The sequence below is a fragment of the Schistocerca cancellata genome, chromosome 2 (genome assembly GCF_023864275.1).
Source record: "Schistocerca cancellata isolate TAMUIC-IGC-003103 chromosome 2, iqSchCanc2.1, whole genome shotgun sequence".
NCBI classification, from domain to species: Eukaryota; Metazoa; Arthropoda; class Insecta; order Orthoptera; family Acrididae; genus Schistocerca; species Schistocerca cancellata.
The window spans coordinates 642,782,349-642,801,328 of NC_064627.1; positions in this window are offsets into that span (position 1 = coordinate 642,782,349).

Below are 18,980 nucleotides of genomic sequence, written 5' to 3' on the forward strand. Positions count from 1 at the left end.
AGCAGTCCTGTAATTATTGCAATTTTCATAACTTGTGACAAGTGTTTAATGGAAGTAAATACACTCCTGGAAATTGAAATAAGAACACCGTGAATTCATTGTCCCAGGAAGGGAAACTTTATTGACACATTCCTGGGGTCAGATACATCACATGATCACACTGACAGAACCACAGGCACATAGACACAGGCAACAGAGCATGCACAATGTCGGCACTAGTACAGTGTATATCCACCTTTCGCAGCAATGCAGGCTGCTATTCTCCCATGGAGACGATCGTACAGATGCTGGATGTAGTCCTGTGGAACGGCTTGCCATGCCATTTCCGCCTGGCGCCTCAGTTGGACCAGCCTTCGTGCTGGACGTGCAGACCGCGTGAGACGACGCAAAATCCAGTCCCAAACATGCTCAATGGGGGACAGATCCGGAGATCTTGCTAGCCAGGGTAGTTGACTTACACCTTCTAGAGCACGTTGGGTGGCACGGGATACATGCGGACGTGCATTGTCCTGTTGGAACAACAAGTTCCCTTGCCGGTCTAGGAATGGTAGAACGATGGGTTCGATGACGGTTTGGATGTACCGTGCACTATTCAGTGTCCCCTCGACGATCACCAGTGGTGTACGGCCAGTGTAGGAGATCGCTCCCCACACCATGATGCCGGGTGTTGGCCCTGTGTGCCTCGGTCGTATGCAGTCCTGATTGTGGCGCTCACCTGCACGGCGCCAAACACGCATACGACCATCATTGGCACCAAGGCAGAAGCGACTCCCATCGCTGAAGACGACACGTCTCCATTCGTCCCTCCATTCACGCCTGTCGCGTCACCACTGGAGGCGGGCTGCACGATGTTGGGGCGTGAGCGGAAGACGGCCTAACGGTGTGCGGGACCGTAACCCAACTTCATGGAGACGGTTGCGAATGGTCCTCGCCGATACCCCAGGAGCAACAGTGTCCCTAATTTGCTGGGAAGTGGCGGTGCGGTCCCCTACAGCACTGCGTAGGATCCTACGGTCTTGGCGTGCATCCGTGCGTCGCTGCGGTCCGGTCCCAGGTCGACGGGCACGTGCACCTTCGGCCGACCACTGGCGACAACATCGATGTACTGTGGAGACCTCACGCCCCACGTGTTGAGCAATTCGGCGGTACGTCCACCCGGCCTCCCGCATGCCCACTATACGCCCTCGCTCAAAGTCCGTCAACTGCACATACGGTTCACGTCCACGCTGTCGCGGCATGCTACCAGTGTTAAAGACTGCGATGGAGCTCCGTATGCCACGGCAAACTGGCTGACACTGACGGCGGCGGTGCACAAATGCTGCGCAGCTAGCGCCATTCGACGGCCAACACCGCGGTTCCTGGTGTGTCCGCTGTGCCGTGCGTGTGATCATTGCTTGTACAGCCCTCTCGCAGTGTCCGGAGCAAGTATGGTGGGTCTGACACATCGGTGTCAATGTGTTCTTTTTTCCATTTCCAGGAGTGTAATTCATACAGAGCCTGAGTAGTGCTACGTTATATAATGACAAATACAGCTAATTGCGGGCAAGACTATCCATGTCTGCTGTATGTGCGACAGTAGCAAATCTATTAGCACCACATTTTCTCTGTTTTGTAATGAAATTTCTCGTCATATTTCGTTTAAATGGTAATTTAGTAGACGTATGAGCTTTAAGTATGTTAAGTGTGACATCGAGTGAAACGGTGAAGTGATTAGCTCAGGGGCTCTCATTCGGGAGGATAAGGTCCAGATCTACGTGCGGCCACCCATATATCAGTTTACGGTGATTTAGCTAAAATCGCTTGGGGTAAATGCCTGCATTGTTCCTTTAAAAGGAGACGGTCAGTTTTCTAGTCCGAGCTTGTACTCCCTCTCTAATGACCTATCTGACGGGACGTGAAATACTAATCTTCCTTTCTTCCTGCTTCTTCTTCTTCGTCTTCTTCTCCTTTTCAAAATTTTTAAATGTTCCGTTCTTATCATCATTTTTTATGTCCCAAGGCATATTACGGAGCTTTAAAACTGTGTTCATGCGTTTCATATTTTCTTTGACCTTTATCGAAATGCTTTTGTGTATGTAGTGGACACTCAAAAGGTGTCAGCCTAATCATCTATCCTTATCTTTCACATGCAAGTAAAAAATGCAGTGAACATATCGAATATTGTACAGAACTTAAAGAGAGTAGAATTACACCGTAAGAATTTCACGGTTAAATATTCATTGGGATGGCTTTGAATACCTGGTGAAGTACTGTTAGACACATGATGTGAAAAATATTGCGTGTTTTCCTGAGCGCTGTTCGTTTTCAATGCTGTATTTGCCATGTATCATTTCAGGTTCATTATGATTAATGGACTGCAGTAATTTTTTGCGACATACCTCATAACATCTTTTGAATACTACTGAATCAGTACTAAAAATCGTCAGATATCATAAATGAATGGTACGTTATTACATTGTATTAGAACTACATAACTATCTTGACAATGTTATAAATCGCTGTTACTCGCACGAAAGAGCTTGTCTCTCAACCAAGTTACTTACGCATTCACCAACACATAGAATAATTCAAAACAAATCACGTCCAGTTCACTGCATTCATGATTGCATTCATTTACACTTCTGTAAAGGTATTCTTCATACATCTGTCAAAAAGTTACTCAGTGGTTAAAAACAGGAAATATGTTTCAATTTTATTATCATTTTGCTATTGCGAAGGTCGCTAGCTCGTCCCGGGTTTCGACTAGAAAGTAAAAATAATCTAATAATCACAGAGTAACCAGCGAAAATATGTACCAGTAGGCAATCAGTCTGTCTATATCCGCAGAAACACCCTGCTGTAAGGTAGTCAGAGTGGCAGTCGCTCACCAGCGAACACGGAGAACCACTGTATTCAGACAGTCCAAAATATGGAATGAGCGCAGTCTTCTCAGTTTCTTTGCTATATCTTTGTTGTATTTTTTCTAGATCTTTTCGTTGCAGTAGGTATTTATTTTTAAGATAAGAGAATATTATGTTACCACATTTTTCTTTTCCAATGATAGAGAATGCATTTGAATGTAAACATAATACCATTTTCTCTACATTATTTTACAATGTTACGAACATTGTACGGTGCATACAATACTTAATAATAGAGTACTGACACGTTTATACTCTTTTCTCGGTTTTAAGTTCTTTGTTTCAACGAAGAAAATGGCGTTCTGCGTTGCTGATTACGAGAGCTACGAGAGACAGGACTTGCCGAATTAAGGTTGCACCACTGTTCCGATGTTTGTCACTATATGCAAATACGCCACTAGACGCAAAAGCAAGGAGTCGCACAATTCAAGTGGGTTACTTTCCGAGGATGCAAAGCTGCTAGCATTATTTTAAAAACTGACAACCATCATTATTAGTGAAATTAAGAATACTGTTATATCTCATGGAAAAACAGTGGTGCATAAGTGAACGCGACTATCTGACCCTACCACGAGATTTCTTTTCATAATTATCGAAACGATTTTGAGTTGGGAGTGATAGAACGTGATGGGCCCATCTCTTTCTATTACCGTGCACTTAAAGTAATTGTGTGATGTTATATTCATTGACTGGACAGTTCTACTGAAGTGCATGTTGTGTGTCTACGCAGCCTCACTTACCACAACGAAACTAATTCGATTTGTTAATACATTACAAAGTTACTCACGCATTGTGAGGCATATACTTCTATGCAAAGGTTAAGAAGGTAAATATCTCTCTTCCTTTATGTGTCTGAGTTTACACAGAAAGAAGCACTGTGGCTGGTTTTTTCAGTAACAATTTTCCTAGAGACTAAGAACGAGCGGAACTTTGTGAAGTGAAATGCTCCTCTGTTTCATACGAATTGGTGTTCGGAAGCAGAGTTAAAGGTATAATACTGTACGTTTGTCTTACTCCCACTGACAGTACTTAATCTTAGAAAAGAGTGTTTTGACATGGATTAATACTGGACGTGTTAACGGCTTGTGCATCATGACCGATGAACTCGCAATCGTGTTAAACAAAGTCACATTCAGATATCTCATAGATGTCCATCGACTGCGATAAGTTTATCATTAGTTATGTAATGATTATTGACTTTCTAAAACGTGTGTTGAGTCGTGGAGATTAGCAATCGCTCTCTCCGGGATGGCATTAGGAAAAACTTGATGAATGTACGGGCTTGATAGGAGCGACGTCTATTTTGAACATCGCTTGCAGTCAGTTACTGGGTAGCACAGTTTAAAGTAGCTCGGCCCCCCTTTGAATACGAATGCTATATTTCGACTATTCAAGTGAACAGCTACAACAGCGAACAGTTTTATGCAAGAATCAGTTGTTGGCATTCTTCTGTCAGCATTACAGTTTGTTTCAGCAGTAAAAATGGCTTTATTGATACAAGAAAGGATTAAAACTGTGGAGGCATATACGAAAACAGATTGCATTAGGAAAATCTGTGAAAATTTAGGGGTCAGCTATTCGGATACAGGACTACGCAAAGATAGCAACACAGAGCTGTACAAAAATTGGCTCATATACTGGTCTGTGCAGAATGTAAAACGACAAAGAATTCCTTCAGTTCGCAAACCTGGAGTCATTGCCGATATTCGCCGAAGAACTATTCAGAGCCCAGAGAAGTCTACACAAAAATTGGTCCAATAGGCGCATGTAAGGAGGAGGAGTTGCCAGCGGATATTCAAAAAAGTCTTAATTCGAAACCATATCGTGTGGCGGTTGTGGGCAATTACGAGATGATGTCATTCAGGAACGTATAGTTTATTGCACACGGCTTTTGAATATGAGTGATGAAATATGGCTTCATCTTTTCGGTCATGTGAATTCACGGAACACGAGGTATTGAGAAACGGAGAACCCTAACACTGTGTCTCAGCTACCTATCCATGATGAAAGCATCGGCGTCTGGTCGGGTGTAACACAAACGAGCATCATAGGACATATATTTTTGTTCATTGTCCTCAACACGGTTGCATATATGGAAATTGTTGACACATTTTGTGCTCAACTCATTGAATACGAAAGACAACACTGCTTCTTCACTAAAGATGGGGCAACATGCTACACGCCCAAGGTATACCTGGAACGATTTCATGATGTCAACACAAGGAAACGAACTGTCAACAATCACTTATGGCCATCACTTTCGCCTCATTTAACAGCAAGTGACTTTTTCAAATGGTTCAAATGGCAATGAGCGCTATGGGACTTAACATCTGAGGTCATCAATCCCCTAGACTTATAGCTTCTTAAACCTAACTAACCTAAGGACATCACACACATCCATGCCCGAGGCAGGATTAGAATCTGTGACTGTTGTACGTATCGTTCCAGTTTCGTTCGACAAACTGAGGGCGGGTACAGACGTTCAGATGATACTAAAAGACCGTATAACAGCGGTTGGCCACCTGCGGTTCGATATAAGCACAATACAGCGACGAAGAAATAAAGAATAACCTTTTCACTGCATCGTAATGAGTTCTGCAGGGCCGAAAAGTACTACACAGCATAGTTTTACAACAATTACAAGCACTAGTAAACGTTCTAAATTTTTTCGTTCAGTTTAGCAGAGAAAGGAATGGGATCTTGGAGGAGGGAGGTGGGGGTGGGGAGGGTAGTGGTAGAGGGATCAAGAAAACGAGAATAAAATACAAAATTTCCTGGTCCCAAAGACAACATAGACATAAAATAATAAGCAAAGAATACACACTTCTTTCTTAAATATCTACTAACTTAATGTATGTAATCTGACTGAAAAGTATTAAGTTCTATTTCCACCTTCTTCCGCATCAAGGCAACAACAGCAGACTCTTCACCAATCATTGCAGTGGATCCTTCTGTGGAAATAAGCGGAAGTTCTTCCCAACAAATATCATTTTGTTAATAACGTTTCCTAAGCAAGGGAATTATGTCGTCGGCCGTAGTTGATCGTGCATTGGCTCTTAATCAGGAAATTCCTCCATGAAGCTGGACTTAGTCAACACCTCTCACAAAAGTTGCAATCTGGGCCACATCCCTTACATTAATGCTTCCATCGAAAGGCAAAGATAAAAAAACGAGGTGTTTAGTCTTATCTTTCAGTTGCATTTCCATGTCGTTCGACATTTCTTTTACGCTTCTGCGAACTGTTATCCATGAAAATGGAACTGTTTCCAAAACCGGGAGAGTCTCTGGACACAAGAGTGTCACTACAGCAATAAAATATTCTTTAATAAATTCCCCATTGCTGAAGGGCTGTTTTAAGAGCTGTGTGTTAGCTCACTCTCATTGCACCATCACTGTGGATGAAATGGTTCTCTTCCTGTAGATATGTTATAAGAACGAGATAAAATCGAGGTCAGACATATAATACTAATGGTCAAGAAACGACATATATCTATTTGAACTTTCTTCTTCCCACTGTTGACTGAAGCGTAGGTGTTAGACCAATTTTCGTTTCCGAGACCTTCACTTGTCCTCAGTCATTTTGCTCTCGCTAATTTTGTCCTATCGTGAACGACAAAAAGACTACGACACCAGCACTAACGACACTAAGTAAACTGGCCCGTCGTCCCGCGCGCGCATCGGCTACAAACGGATGGTCTTAGCAGGGTAGTGGAGCTGGAACTACTGGCTGACAGCGCCCGCTAGCTAGTGGTGTGGGCACGCACTAGCGTCCGTGGCCGCAGTAGCGCATTTGTTCACCCCTGTCCTAATAGGTGACGTTGTTTCTCACTTAGTTGCGGTTTTCCGTGAGCAAGTTCGGAAGTAAAGAAATAGCAAGACGAAAAGACACTGAATGATCTGCGGGAAATGCTATCACATAAATCACAAGCTCACATTTCCAGAATCGTAGATCTATGGATCGCTGACGAATACAAGTGTACAGGTTCCTCGCTTTTACCGAATCAGGTACAAATTCAAAGGAATTCCGCAAGCCTGTGTATACTTTTTCGGGAATTTTAATAGTTGCGGAGTAGGATCCACGGTTCGATAGTCCAAATTTCTCCAGTCAAACCATTGCGTAGTAATTTTGTATGATCGGTTCCCAGTATAGCTTAAAGTTTCTTTTCTTCCTATTCCTTCTTATTACAGTTTGAAAAGCCTATTTGGTTTATCGTCAATAGAATTAAAGTGGAATCAAAATTATGTTCCTCAATGTCTTGTTTTAACAAATGTACCGTTTATTATGGGGGTTGTCAATGGTGTCATAATTAATACACTTACGACTACCTCTTCCTTCATTAACCGGTAATACCTTTCTGTGTTATTATGTCTATGAGTTGGGAGAGTCTAAAGTGCATGTTGGAACTGACAAAAGATTATTACTATGCCATTATTAAGGAACCTCGCAGTATTGCTTCTGAATGTTATCTTTGGTGGCATATACTTCGATGTGAATTTTACATGTCCAGAATCATTAAAAGCCCACAATCCAGCGCAAGTTAAAGCTCATTTATGGCAAGTTTCACCAACTGGATTATGATTATGATTTAACAATTATTATTCGTTGTGCTGGTTCTGACGCTGCCGTTGATGTGAGTTCGTTCGTGTCCACGACTACGAGGGTAAATCTAGAAATCAATGTAAGTTTGACTATGATTAGAACTACCAACTGAGACAAAAAATATACCATAGGCTGTGTCATTGTTATTGCTACCAGAGATCTGCATTAAACAGTATCCAGAAAATAAATGATGTATTTTATTTCATGTGAAATTTAAATATAGGAGAGTGGGAAAGTTTGTACATAAAATGAGACCCCGTGAACAGCAAGTGTAAGCTGTCAAATTATTGCGAATTGTAAACATTGGGACATCGTATATGCGACAGAGTGTAGATATCCGTGTGAAAAGGGTCTGCCATGAACTGAGGGATCGCAGGATGTAATGCAGAGTGGGAATAGCAGCATCAGATATTGTGCATCTTGCTTAATTCTTTGGGAGACCGGAGAGTTCTCACTGACAGCGGTTTTGAAGGGATATGGTGTATTAATTTTTGGTGCTCGATGGCGTCTGAGGTATATGTTTTTGAACAATATTTTCTGATGTGTATCTTTACGCGGTGTTGAAACGTCGTAATTCCTCTGATGATAAATACAAAGGTATTACACTCTACGAAAGCATAATAAACCACATAATTTTACTACATGTAAAATCACCCATCCTTAACTGTCCTGAGACATCTTTAAGGAAGTAACATATTAAACGTTACTGCAGCTGTGGACATTGCTGAGTTTTCGTTCTTTGATGATATCGAACGTACAGAGAAGGGTAGATGTAGAGGTTTTATGCAACCCGCAATGCCTTCAAAAACCATGTGAGAGATTTTCATATTCTCTGTTCAACTATTAGTGCTACAGAGAAAATGAAGCTGAAATTTTTGTAGGAATTTTAATGCAGTTAAATTTCGTTCTGGAATACGTCTTCGCGGGAGGTCACGGTTTTCGAATTATTCAGTAAAAATGCATTTGAATATTGTTTTCGTGTGTTTCTTTTAAATAATTCGAAAAGTATTGCCGACGAAAATGTATCTCGTTGCAAAGCTGAACTATATTAAACTTCCTACAAAAATGTCCTGTTCAGTTTTTTCTGTGTGACTTACGGTTAGCTCGTAACGAGTGACAGAATTTGAACATCTCACTTACTCATGGGCAGGCACAGCTGAATCACACTGTATATACGCAAATTTATTCCCATTAATATCAGTATTTTAAAACCATGACGTATGACACTAACTGATCGATAAGATTCACATCTGTCAGCACCAGTCTTTTTAGGAAGTGTTATTCTTACACTCTGACTGAGGTCAGAAGAACTTTAGCTCATGTCCTATATTTGTTCAATTATTGCAATTGTTTTGTTATGGTATATTACTCCAAGGACCTCAGTACTTGTGAGGGAATGTCGTTTACTCCATGGATGTTTTGAAATGCGTCTTTCAACACTACTTCTAATTCTTCTCATAGTATGATATGCTTCTATAAAATTGGCTATAAGGCCCTTTCGCTTTTAGAGCCCTTCATACATTCTTTTTATCTTTCACTTTACTCTTCTTTTCTTAGTACTGGCTTTCCATGTGCAATTTTGATGTTCAAACAACCTTACCACTTTTCTAAAAAGACATTTCCAACTGAATCGCGGGAACCCGATAACGACTTTCCACTTTTCTAATTAATATTTTTGACGTCGGTACATTCTATTGCCTGCTACACTTCCTGCGTGGTTGTATTTTATGCTTCCGTTTCTAAAATACAAAATGACGCGTATTATTCAAGAATTTCCACTGGACCTTAATCCTCTGTTTCGGACCGAGCAAGGTGGCGCAGTGGTTAGCACACTGGACTCGCATTCCGGAGGACGACGGTTCAATCCCGCGTCTGGCCATCCTGATTTAGGTTTTCCGTGATGTCTCTAAATTTCTTAAGGCAAATGCCGGGAAGGTTACTTTGAAAAGGGCAAGGCTGACTTCCTTCCCCATCCTTCCCTAATCCGATGTGACCGATGGTCTCGCTGTTTGGTCTGCCCCCCAAAACCACTCATATCGTCCTCTGTTTCCTTCTATATTTCATCTCTCAAACCCATCCATCTTCTTTCATATTCAATCCTCCTGTTTCACTTAATTGTTCCCTCATGCTCCCTCTGAAACTTTCAGCGATTCTTGTATGTTTCAATTTTTTCTGACTTATGTCCTTTGTAACGTGCGCGCGGGGCACACGATACTCATTAAAGCCTGTACTATGGTAAGTTAACGGGCTTCCCCTTATGAGAAAGGATATTTGTATAGATATTGACTGCGTGTATCTGAATGGAGGCAAATCAGACTTACACCCACTCTGTAATAACAATGATACGTCAAATAAGTCCGAAATGCAACCACACGTCAGGACGGACAAAAAAACAACACAGAAGATGCTACCAATTTGTTAATAATACGGTCGCCAGCCTAATTAGGCATTAACTGAGTTTCTTCCCTGGACAAGTTGGCAGATATTCGTGCAACGCAACAAGTAGTAATACTGCATAATATAGCAGAATTTTAGAACCAGAAAATCTATTGAACTGATAATTTCACTTTCTGTACTGATATGGATAAACCATAAATACATAACACTACACTATAATGTTTACTACGAAACTTCGTACTGTCTATTGATCTGATTAAAATCGGGCATAGGTCACCCTAGAAATAGCACTTTCGAATCACACACACAATGTCACTTTTGATAAAGGTAAAACACTGATAAATTTTGGCCTTTATATTGACTTTAACTTTGCTGGTCAAATCAGTTTAGAACACCTCAGAATTCAAATGAATAGAAAAGGGGGGGGGGCCTTGAAACTGTCATGATCACTGTATTAAAAAAAATTAATTACTGACACCATTATGCGCTCAAGATTTCCATTATCAAATTTCCAACTCATTTGAATACCTTTATATCTGTCTCGAAATAATTAAACTTCATTACTAATTCAATATTAAAGTTATCTTCCAACTTTGTCAGACCTTCATTATTCATTTATTGGGTCATTAACAAAACAGTTCTCTAAGCACCATTCTAACATACTTAGGTCTGAAGGTAATTATGATTAACACAAACTTTAATTTTTCATCTCGGGACACTCGGATTGCACAACATTTGGAAAGGACCCTATCTAGGTTAGTAGTGAGGATAATTAAATGATAGGAAAGTTCCCATACGAATACAGTACTAAAAGTTTCAACCTGTTTGTATCGATGCGGCGGTTGGCGGGCGGCGAGATGGCGAGGTACAGAGCACACAAACAACCACAGCTATGGCTCTTGACGTACCGGCACTTTATTTCTTCATAGCGCCGCAATACTTTTCCGGTTAGTGCCTAAGGAATTTTGCCATGCTGTATGGGCGTTGGAAAGGCATACCCGAGGCTCAATGAAACCACGACTTCCAGGAGAGCCTCCTCGCTCCAGAACGTGTTGCTCAGACCAATGCCAAACTCCAACTACAACTGCTGAGCCCGTTATGCCGTGCAGCGCCCGTGTGCATTTTCCAGCGCTCGCCTGCCATCCACCTTTTACCGCTCCCTTACAGACAGGGTATTCACCCGAGGTTTTACATTCTACATATTCTAACACATTGCCTACGTATGGATCAGACGCACAGTTACAATTTTAAACATCTCACAATAGTTTCAACGTTTCTTACATTTCAGTTCTGTTACAATATTGTTTGACATTTGACATAAACATTAATATTCAGATTGAAATTTGTTTACAGTTTTCTTAAGACAATGACATGAAACAAAAAAGAAATGAAATCAGTACATCGATTACACTAATTTATCGAAAAATTAGATGAAAATAAAAAATTTACTTATCTGTACAATAGTACAGCGTCGTTGTTGTTACACCTTCATTTCCTACTTTCTCTCAATTTCCTATTTTGTTTTTCCTGGTCAGTTACCTAGTCACTGGCTTGTCCTGTGGCTTTATACTACAATTTTCTCAACCACAGAAATATATATGGCTCAAGGTGAACGGTTCGAGAAATAAATTTTCACCTTGCAGGGGTGTACGCAGTTATGAAGCTTCTTGGCAGAAGTTAGAAGGTACGAGACAAGGTACCGTCGGAATTAAACCTATGGGGACGACTCGCGAGTCGTGCTTGAATAGACCGAGTCTGGTGGGTGAGAGATAACTTTCGGGTCTGGCTTTCGGGAGTACTTGGGTTCAGTTCCCGCTATGGCAGTTTTAACTAAGGTTTCCGTGGTTTCCTTGGTCTCTCCCCAGGTAAATGCCAAGACTGCACGATTGAGGTGGCAACGGCCCATATTTTCACTCGATCCTCTACGCGCTTCCCCAAAAAAGTTGAATTTCAGTTCTGATTCGGTGACCGTACCAGTCGATCATGTGATGTTTCCTAGTGTGGGCTGCAGCCAGTGTTTACAAGAGTCAAATGCAATTGGTGCCGGCCCGCGAAGTGGTTATTGTACAGCAGCGCTACGCGGAAAATGATGGTCTTTACTACACATTTCGAAGTGCGTGATAAAGTGTAAAATATAAACAACAGTGGAAAACTTCTCACGGAAGAATTATGTGGGACCAGAATAATTTGATAAGGACAAAGAGCAGCCAGCAGGTCTCGAAATGGTTAACTAAACAAATGAAACTAACAAGTGATCAAGCAGACAATGTGCAAATGAATACAAATGAACTGATTTACTGTTCCAACATTTGCTCAAACTTGGTGCACGAACGTGTAAGCTGTGAATTTACTGGTCACTCTGAGTTAGCATTAGCAACAGGCTCTATAGCTACGTTTACCGTTAGTCCATTCGAAGGCAACTTGACGAACGTGCATATCCATAATACCCCCATAGAGCTTCCAAACGAAGTCATAAAACTCAAATTGCAGCCTTATGAAAATGTTCGTGCTATTTGGAACAAGATCCGGGCAGATTTTCATCCGTTCCCCGTTCGTAATGGAATAAGAATTGTCAAAATAGAAGTTAAGAAACCGATCCGAAGCCCGAAAGGAAAGTCATCAGGAATAGGTGGCATACTAGCTGAATTTTACCTCATTTATTGGAATATATTCAAAGAAGAGGTAATTAACGTATGCCAAAAGCTCTTTACACGTTTCCACGAAGGGATCATCGTATTGGTATACAGGAAATACCCGCCAACAAGCATCGAATACCTTCGGACGGTAAGCTTGATGAACGCTGACTACTAAATACTAGCTCGAGCAGAAGAAGTAAGATTAAGTGACGTAAAGATAGTCGTAATAGGAGATTACAAAATGTGCGCAGTCCCTGGGTGAATTAGAAATCGACAACCTGAGTGACAACCACGACATTATAGCCATCATGGATATCTGTAAAATAAGGAATCCTGTAATATCTACTGATTTTTCGGACGATTTCGACCGGATGTCTCACAGTTTTCTGCTAGAAGCAATGAGGAAATTTGGCACGTGTAACAAATTCTGCGAACTTGTCAAAGTCGTTTTTAAAGGAGCTCAGTTCAACATCATGGTCAATGGGCAAATAACTGGGCCATTCAATATAAAACTGTCAGTCCGTCAGGGTTACCTCCCTATCGATGGCCTTGTATGTAATTGCCGTCGAGCCACTCCTAACAACAGCTGCCTCTCAGGCCTGATATTACTAGGAAAGAAAATCATATGTCCAGCATTTACAAATGATCTGAACATCTGAACATATTTTTGTCGATGTAAGACCAGATACCACATTCAAAACCTTTGCTGAACACTGTCTGAGCAGCAGAAGGAGCCATGTTCAACTGTAACAAATCCAAGATAATAAACTTGGGAAAGATTTACTGCTGGAAGAACAACGATGGTTACAACAATCAGAAAGATACTGGGTTTAGGGCTAAACCCGGTGTCAGACGTTCAAAGGATACAGACAGTCAACTGGCGGTTGATGCTGAACAAAGTTAGGGCCAGCATACAGCTACATTCTAAGCGAGGTCTCGATGTGATGCAGAAAGTAAAACTTGTGAACGAGTTCATGTTATCGAAAGTACATTATGTAGTGTCGATATTGCCAGTACCGAGGCCAATATCTAGAAGTTTACTATCAGTGATTGGCTGTTTAGTATGCTGTGGAAATATTTTCAAGGTAAAATATAGCACAATAACATAACCTTTAGAAGAAGGGGGGATAGGCTTAGACAGATATTCACGAAAAATACAAAGCATTACTAGCACATAATGTCCTTAAAGGATCAAAGTTCAGCTACAATAGCTTGACAAGTATACTTCTGAATGTAGTTCAGGCAGTCAGCCAAGCAGCATTTATCAGTATTGGTAAAATACATCAAAAGCTCAGCTTTCTCAGAACTTACATAGTCGGGAATAGCTACGTAACTCACAAAGACAAAATGTGCTATCCAAAGAAATGGTACAGTCATAATGTCAAACGTTCAGTTTCTAACACAATGCGAATGAAGTACCTGATGTTCATCGATATGGCGTGTTGAAGACCCCTCACAACAAACTGATAACGTTAGATTTTAATCCAGAACGGTAAAAAGTTGTCAATGGAAGTATTCCAGTAAGCGCGGGTTCCTTAAATCGTATTAGGATAATTTTATACCAGTTTACCTGTAACCATGCATGGGAAATCTGGGAATCGACTCAATAAAAACATGTGTCACTACTATGGACGCCACCGCAATGCGTTAAGCTACAAGAAGTTGTGATACTAGGCCAAAAGCGATACCCTGACGAGAAAAACAATATGGTAATCTGCTGTTGGCTAATTTGTACACTACAACATAAAATCAGAATGACCGAGTCTAATGGAATTTACGTTTAAACTGACAACATTACGCCTTGAGCGAGATTATCAAACCAAGTTTCAAACTACGCAACAGCATGGTATTCCTGCATATTGAGACAAGAGTACATGTTGATGACTACTGTGGCTGTGGCCGCCCACTTCATACATCGTAGCGCCTACTGCATTGGCATCCCACCTCACGTCTAACCAACACGGATTGCCTGCATCACAGGATGTATATTCACCTTGAAATCCTACGCCGTCTGTGTTGTAAACACAAATATTTACCAGCGGCCACAGCACAACACAGCACATCACAACAGCAGGTCTCCACCAACAGTCGCCAGGGACCGCTACCCGTTCGTGGAGCCTGCACAACAGCTTCACCAGAGGTCGCTGCTAGCCCAGGAACTACTTTCCTAAGCCAGTCACGTGATCGCTAATAGTTCCGGCAGATATATCCGCCAAAACGGGATTTACAGGGTGGGGCACCGCCGGCAAAGAGCAGTTTGATGCACCGCTTGGAAGTATGCTGAACTGCCACCCTAGCAGTCATGGCCAGACGCCTCTTCTAGCTGGCCAGTCTCTTGCCGATGGATTTGGTATAATAGACGAACGTCTTCACGTTTTAGATTTGTTTGATTGTTATCTCCTCCTGTGAAGAGTTGGGTCGTTTGTATTATTGTTTGTTATTGTATATTGATGACGCTCTGCACTTCAGATTCTCTTGTTCTTTTGGATATTGTATTACTGTTTCTTTTCGGTGAGTCCAATAAATTGTTTTCGGACTTATTTTCTGAATTTCTATTCCGCTAGCGCAGATACTTCAACTGTCCTTTTACCTTGTCTTACTCATTATGTTTCTTGTACTGCAAACACACCTTATGATCTCGAAGCAGGATATAAGTAGTTCAAATGTGTTACAACGAAGGAGAAGATATTTATTTTAATTATTTTCTAACTTTCCTGTCAGACAAATAAGAAAGTCAACTCCTGCAGACGACTAGCGTTTGGATTAGGCTAAAATATCAGGTTTATTTGCATTTGTAAAGGACCATACGTTTCTTTTTTAGAATGAAGAGACATGAAGGATTTTATAGAAGGAGAAATGACTTTACATTTTAAGGTTCAAGTAATGTACAACCATCAAAAGGCACATTACTGGTTTCTCATTTTTCTTTTTCAGGCCGACGAAATGGGAAATTTTCCTTATCATATGATTCAAAATTAAGAAGAAATTAAATTTAAATAAACAACGAAAAGTAAAGAATTTCCCTTATCAAACGAAGATAAGTAGCTCAGTCGATAGAACACTTGCCTGCGAAGGGAAAGGTCACGGTCTTGAGTCTCGGTACGACATATAGCTTTAATCCAACAAGAAGTTTTAGAATGATTGTTTTTGTTTTTAACAGTAAGTCCTGTATGACTGATATACGGTTTTCATTATACTTTCACTCACGTCACCCTTTGGGATGTGTGCAGCAATCCAGAGTTGTTACTTATTTCCAAGTACTCTTTCATTATTGCAAAAACAAATTGTTGCCCGTTTTAGGACAACAAAGTCGTTTGACTCTATTGGTGTCAACCTAAATATTGACGGCCGACCAGTGTTTTATGAGAAACTTAGCACCAAATTGTAATTTTAATTGACAGAAATCAGATGCTGTTAGTCCCCATGTAAAACTTTCATCATGGCATTGTTTACTCACATTTATTTACAGTAGCAAGAAGAGGATCCTCAGGATATCTTCTTACACCTAAGAGTTCATTGCACACTTTTTGTATTACAGTCAGAAGTTTGTTATAAATTACATGTAATACAAAATACAAGATTTAGAAACGGCCGTAAAGCAGTAAAAAACAGTTTCAGATGTGCAAATGTGTGTGAAATCTTATGGAACTTAACTGCTGAGGTCATCAGTCCCTAAGCTTACACACCACTTAACCTAAATTATCCTAAGGACAAACACGCACACCGATGCTCAAGGGAGGACTCGAACCTCCGCCGGGACCAGCCGCACAGTTGATGACGGCAGCGCCCTAGACCGCTCGGCTAATCCTGTGCGGCAAAAAACAGTTTCTATTCGTCACTATACGCACGTCAACCATGACAAATTTTCAGGTGGCCATGTAGATTTGAACACTCGGCGGTAGTAGCAATGGAAGTGAAAGGTGTGGAAGAGGTACAGGGCATTGATAAAACAACAACGAAGATAAAGGAAAAGAAATTACTGTTACTGATTAAGAAAAGAAGAGCGACAAAAGTGTCATTGGCAGAGGGTAGGAACACTCTTTGGAGTTCGATGGTAACTGTCCATTTGCATTAAGTTTTGGGGGAATGTTATCAGATTGACTCGCGAAAATTTTTCACCTTCTCAAAAGCAAAAGGGCATTGATTTGTGTGCATAATGCAGAGCAGCTTGTTCCAGAGGAGCACAACAAGAACAGAAAAGGAATATGCAATGCCTATATTTTGTGGATGGGTACAGGTATGAGAGGAGGTAAATGAGACTATGCGTTGCAGTTGTGACGAGATGTCAGGTGCGTAATTTGTGCCGCGAGATACTGCTGTACATCCTCACAGAGAAGCTGATGAATTACATTTTGGTAATTACTTCTTTGACCGCAGTCGACATAACGGGGCGTGGGAAGCACTTAAATGGTCAAAAAATCAGATTTTGCAGACGTCCAGTACACAAATGTTCATACAACGACATTATGAAAAAAATAGTTGCTACTCACCATATAGCGGAGATGTTGAGTCGTAGATAGGCACAACTAAAGCACTGTTGCAAAATAAGCTGTAGACCAACAAGGCTTTTGTTTAAAATAGACACACACACACACACACACACACACACACACACAGTGCGTAGTAACTACTCTTTCCATAATATTACATTCCATCCGTGATTTTCAATTGTTTGACAGAAGCGTTCATAGTTAGTTCTAACCATTGAGCCGTCTGCTGCCGAATTTTTTAATCTGTGAATATACCTGAAAAAAAAGACTTAATATTTTTCAGCAATAAGTGAAAACATTGACATTTTCTAATATGATGTGCATCGAGTCAAAAGGGCAAAGACCGTAAGCACGATTCATTATATGGGTAGACAATGAGTAAAGAAGACAATATACACTGTTAATTTTCGTATGTTTGACAAAACAGAAGCCATTATACTTTATCGAGTTGAACCGCTGACCTAGCAAGACGCACTCTTCTCACGTTCCATATTAAGAAGACTGTAATAATTATTAATTTATCTAAATCGTTTTCACAATAGAATATGTTATTCGTTACTATTGAAACCATTTCTTATTTATAGGAGAATTGTGTCCTTTCCTGTATCTATTAAGGTTTATTAGTTACGATCTTACCCTATTGTTGTCCGCTGTCACGGTCGGTACAACTATTTTTAGTGGGAAAACTAATTTAGATTACGCATTTATGAAAATACTACAGTAGATCGATTGAGCATACAACTTAACATCAACATAACCGTGAAAATATGTTTCGAAACTTAAAATAAGCGAAAATTGTCCTGCATTGGTGAGGGTATTTTCTACCAGTTGAGATGAGTATTCAAGTTTCATAAAGCTTCTCACTGTTTTCTGATACGGTATTGGGATACTGTCGAGAAGAGTGGGAGCAATTGCTCGTAGGATTCAGAACTAATTAACGTCTGATGAAATATTACAGTTACTATGGACTTTGGCACACACCTTTCAGTGAAACCTTGGACAACAAAAACGAAAAAATTCCTGGCTTGTGAATAGACTAGTTATTGTCAGTGCATTGAACTCGTGGAATTCTTAGAACTATATAAATCTTTTAAGTATCGTATTTTAAGTTGAATGACGAAAGGTTTTATGAGCAAGACGGGTTACTCATAGGAAAAGCGTTTGGCAGGACATTCGGCTGATTACTGTGTATTACCAAATTGTGGCTTTAGTTTTGCAACTGTGAAAAAGATATTGACATCTGCCAAACCAATATTAAGTTTTCGTAATAAACGTCATACACTTTATATAAAATAATGTACGGTGAAGTTATTGTGATCTATATTATCCCAAATTTTGTAAATTTCCGAAGGTTACAGATTAATCTTCCAGCCAAGGAAGACCTCATGTGGCATAAGCAATATGCTGTCTTCCGAGTATCCCTTCCTGAGAAAGGAGGGCAGCAACTCCTACCATGGATTCGTCTCTTCGAACACCAAACGTCAGCCATGGCCAATATCAAAGCATTCGCTAGGTCGTTTTTCAAACATCAAAGGAAACATATTGGGGTGGACAACACCCAAATTTTCACCTCACTTTCGATCATTTAGAGATACTGCTATTTGTGAGAAACTATGAATAAATTTAAAGAAGATATTTATCAGCCCAATAAAATAAGTCACCACTTTCGCATTGTTCCATATGGATCAAGAATAAATTGCTTCTGTCTTCTTCTGATCAGTTCTAATACTTTGATCTGAAAAAATGTGACCGAAGGATGATATTTCAGACTGAGAAAATTTGACTTTTGAAGGTTTAACCACAAATCCCGCCCTATTTAAGCAATGAAGAACCTTGCTGATGTATCCTAAATGTTTCTCAAAATTCTTACTGAAAATCACCAAATAATCGAGATAGTAATAAATACAATCTAACTTATCGTAAGAGGAATCTCTGTCCAATATGCAGGACAGCCTTG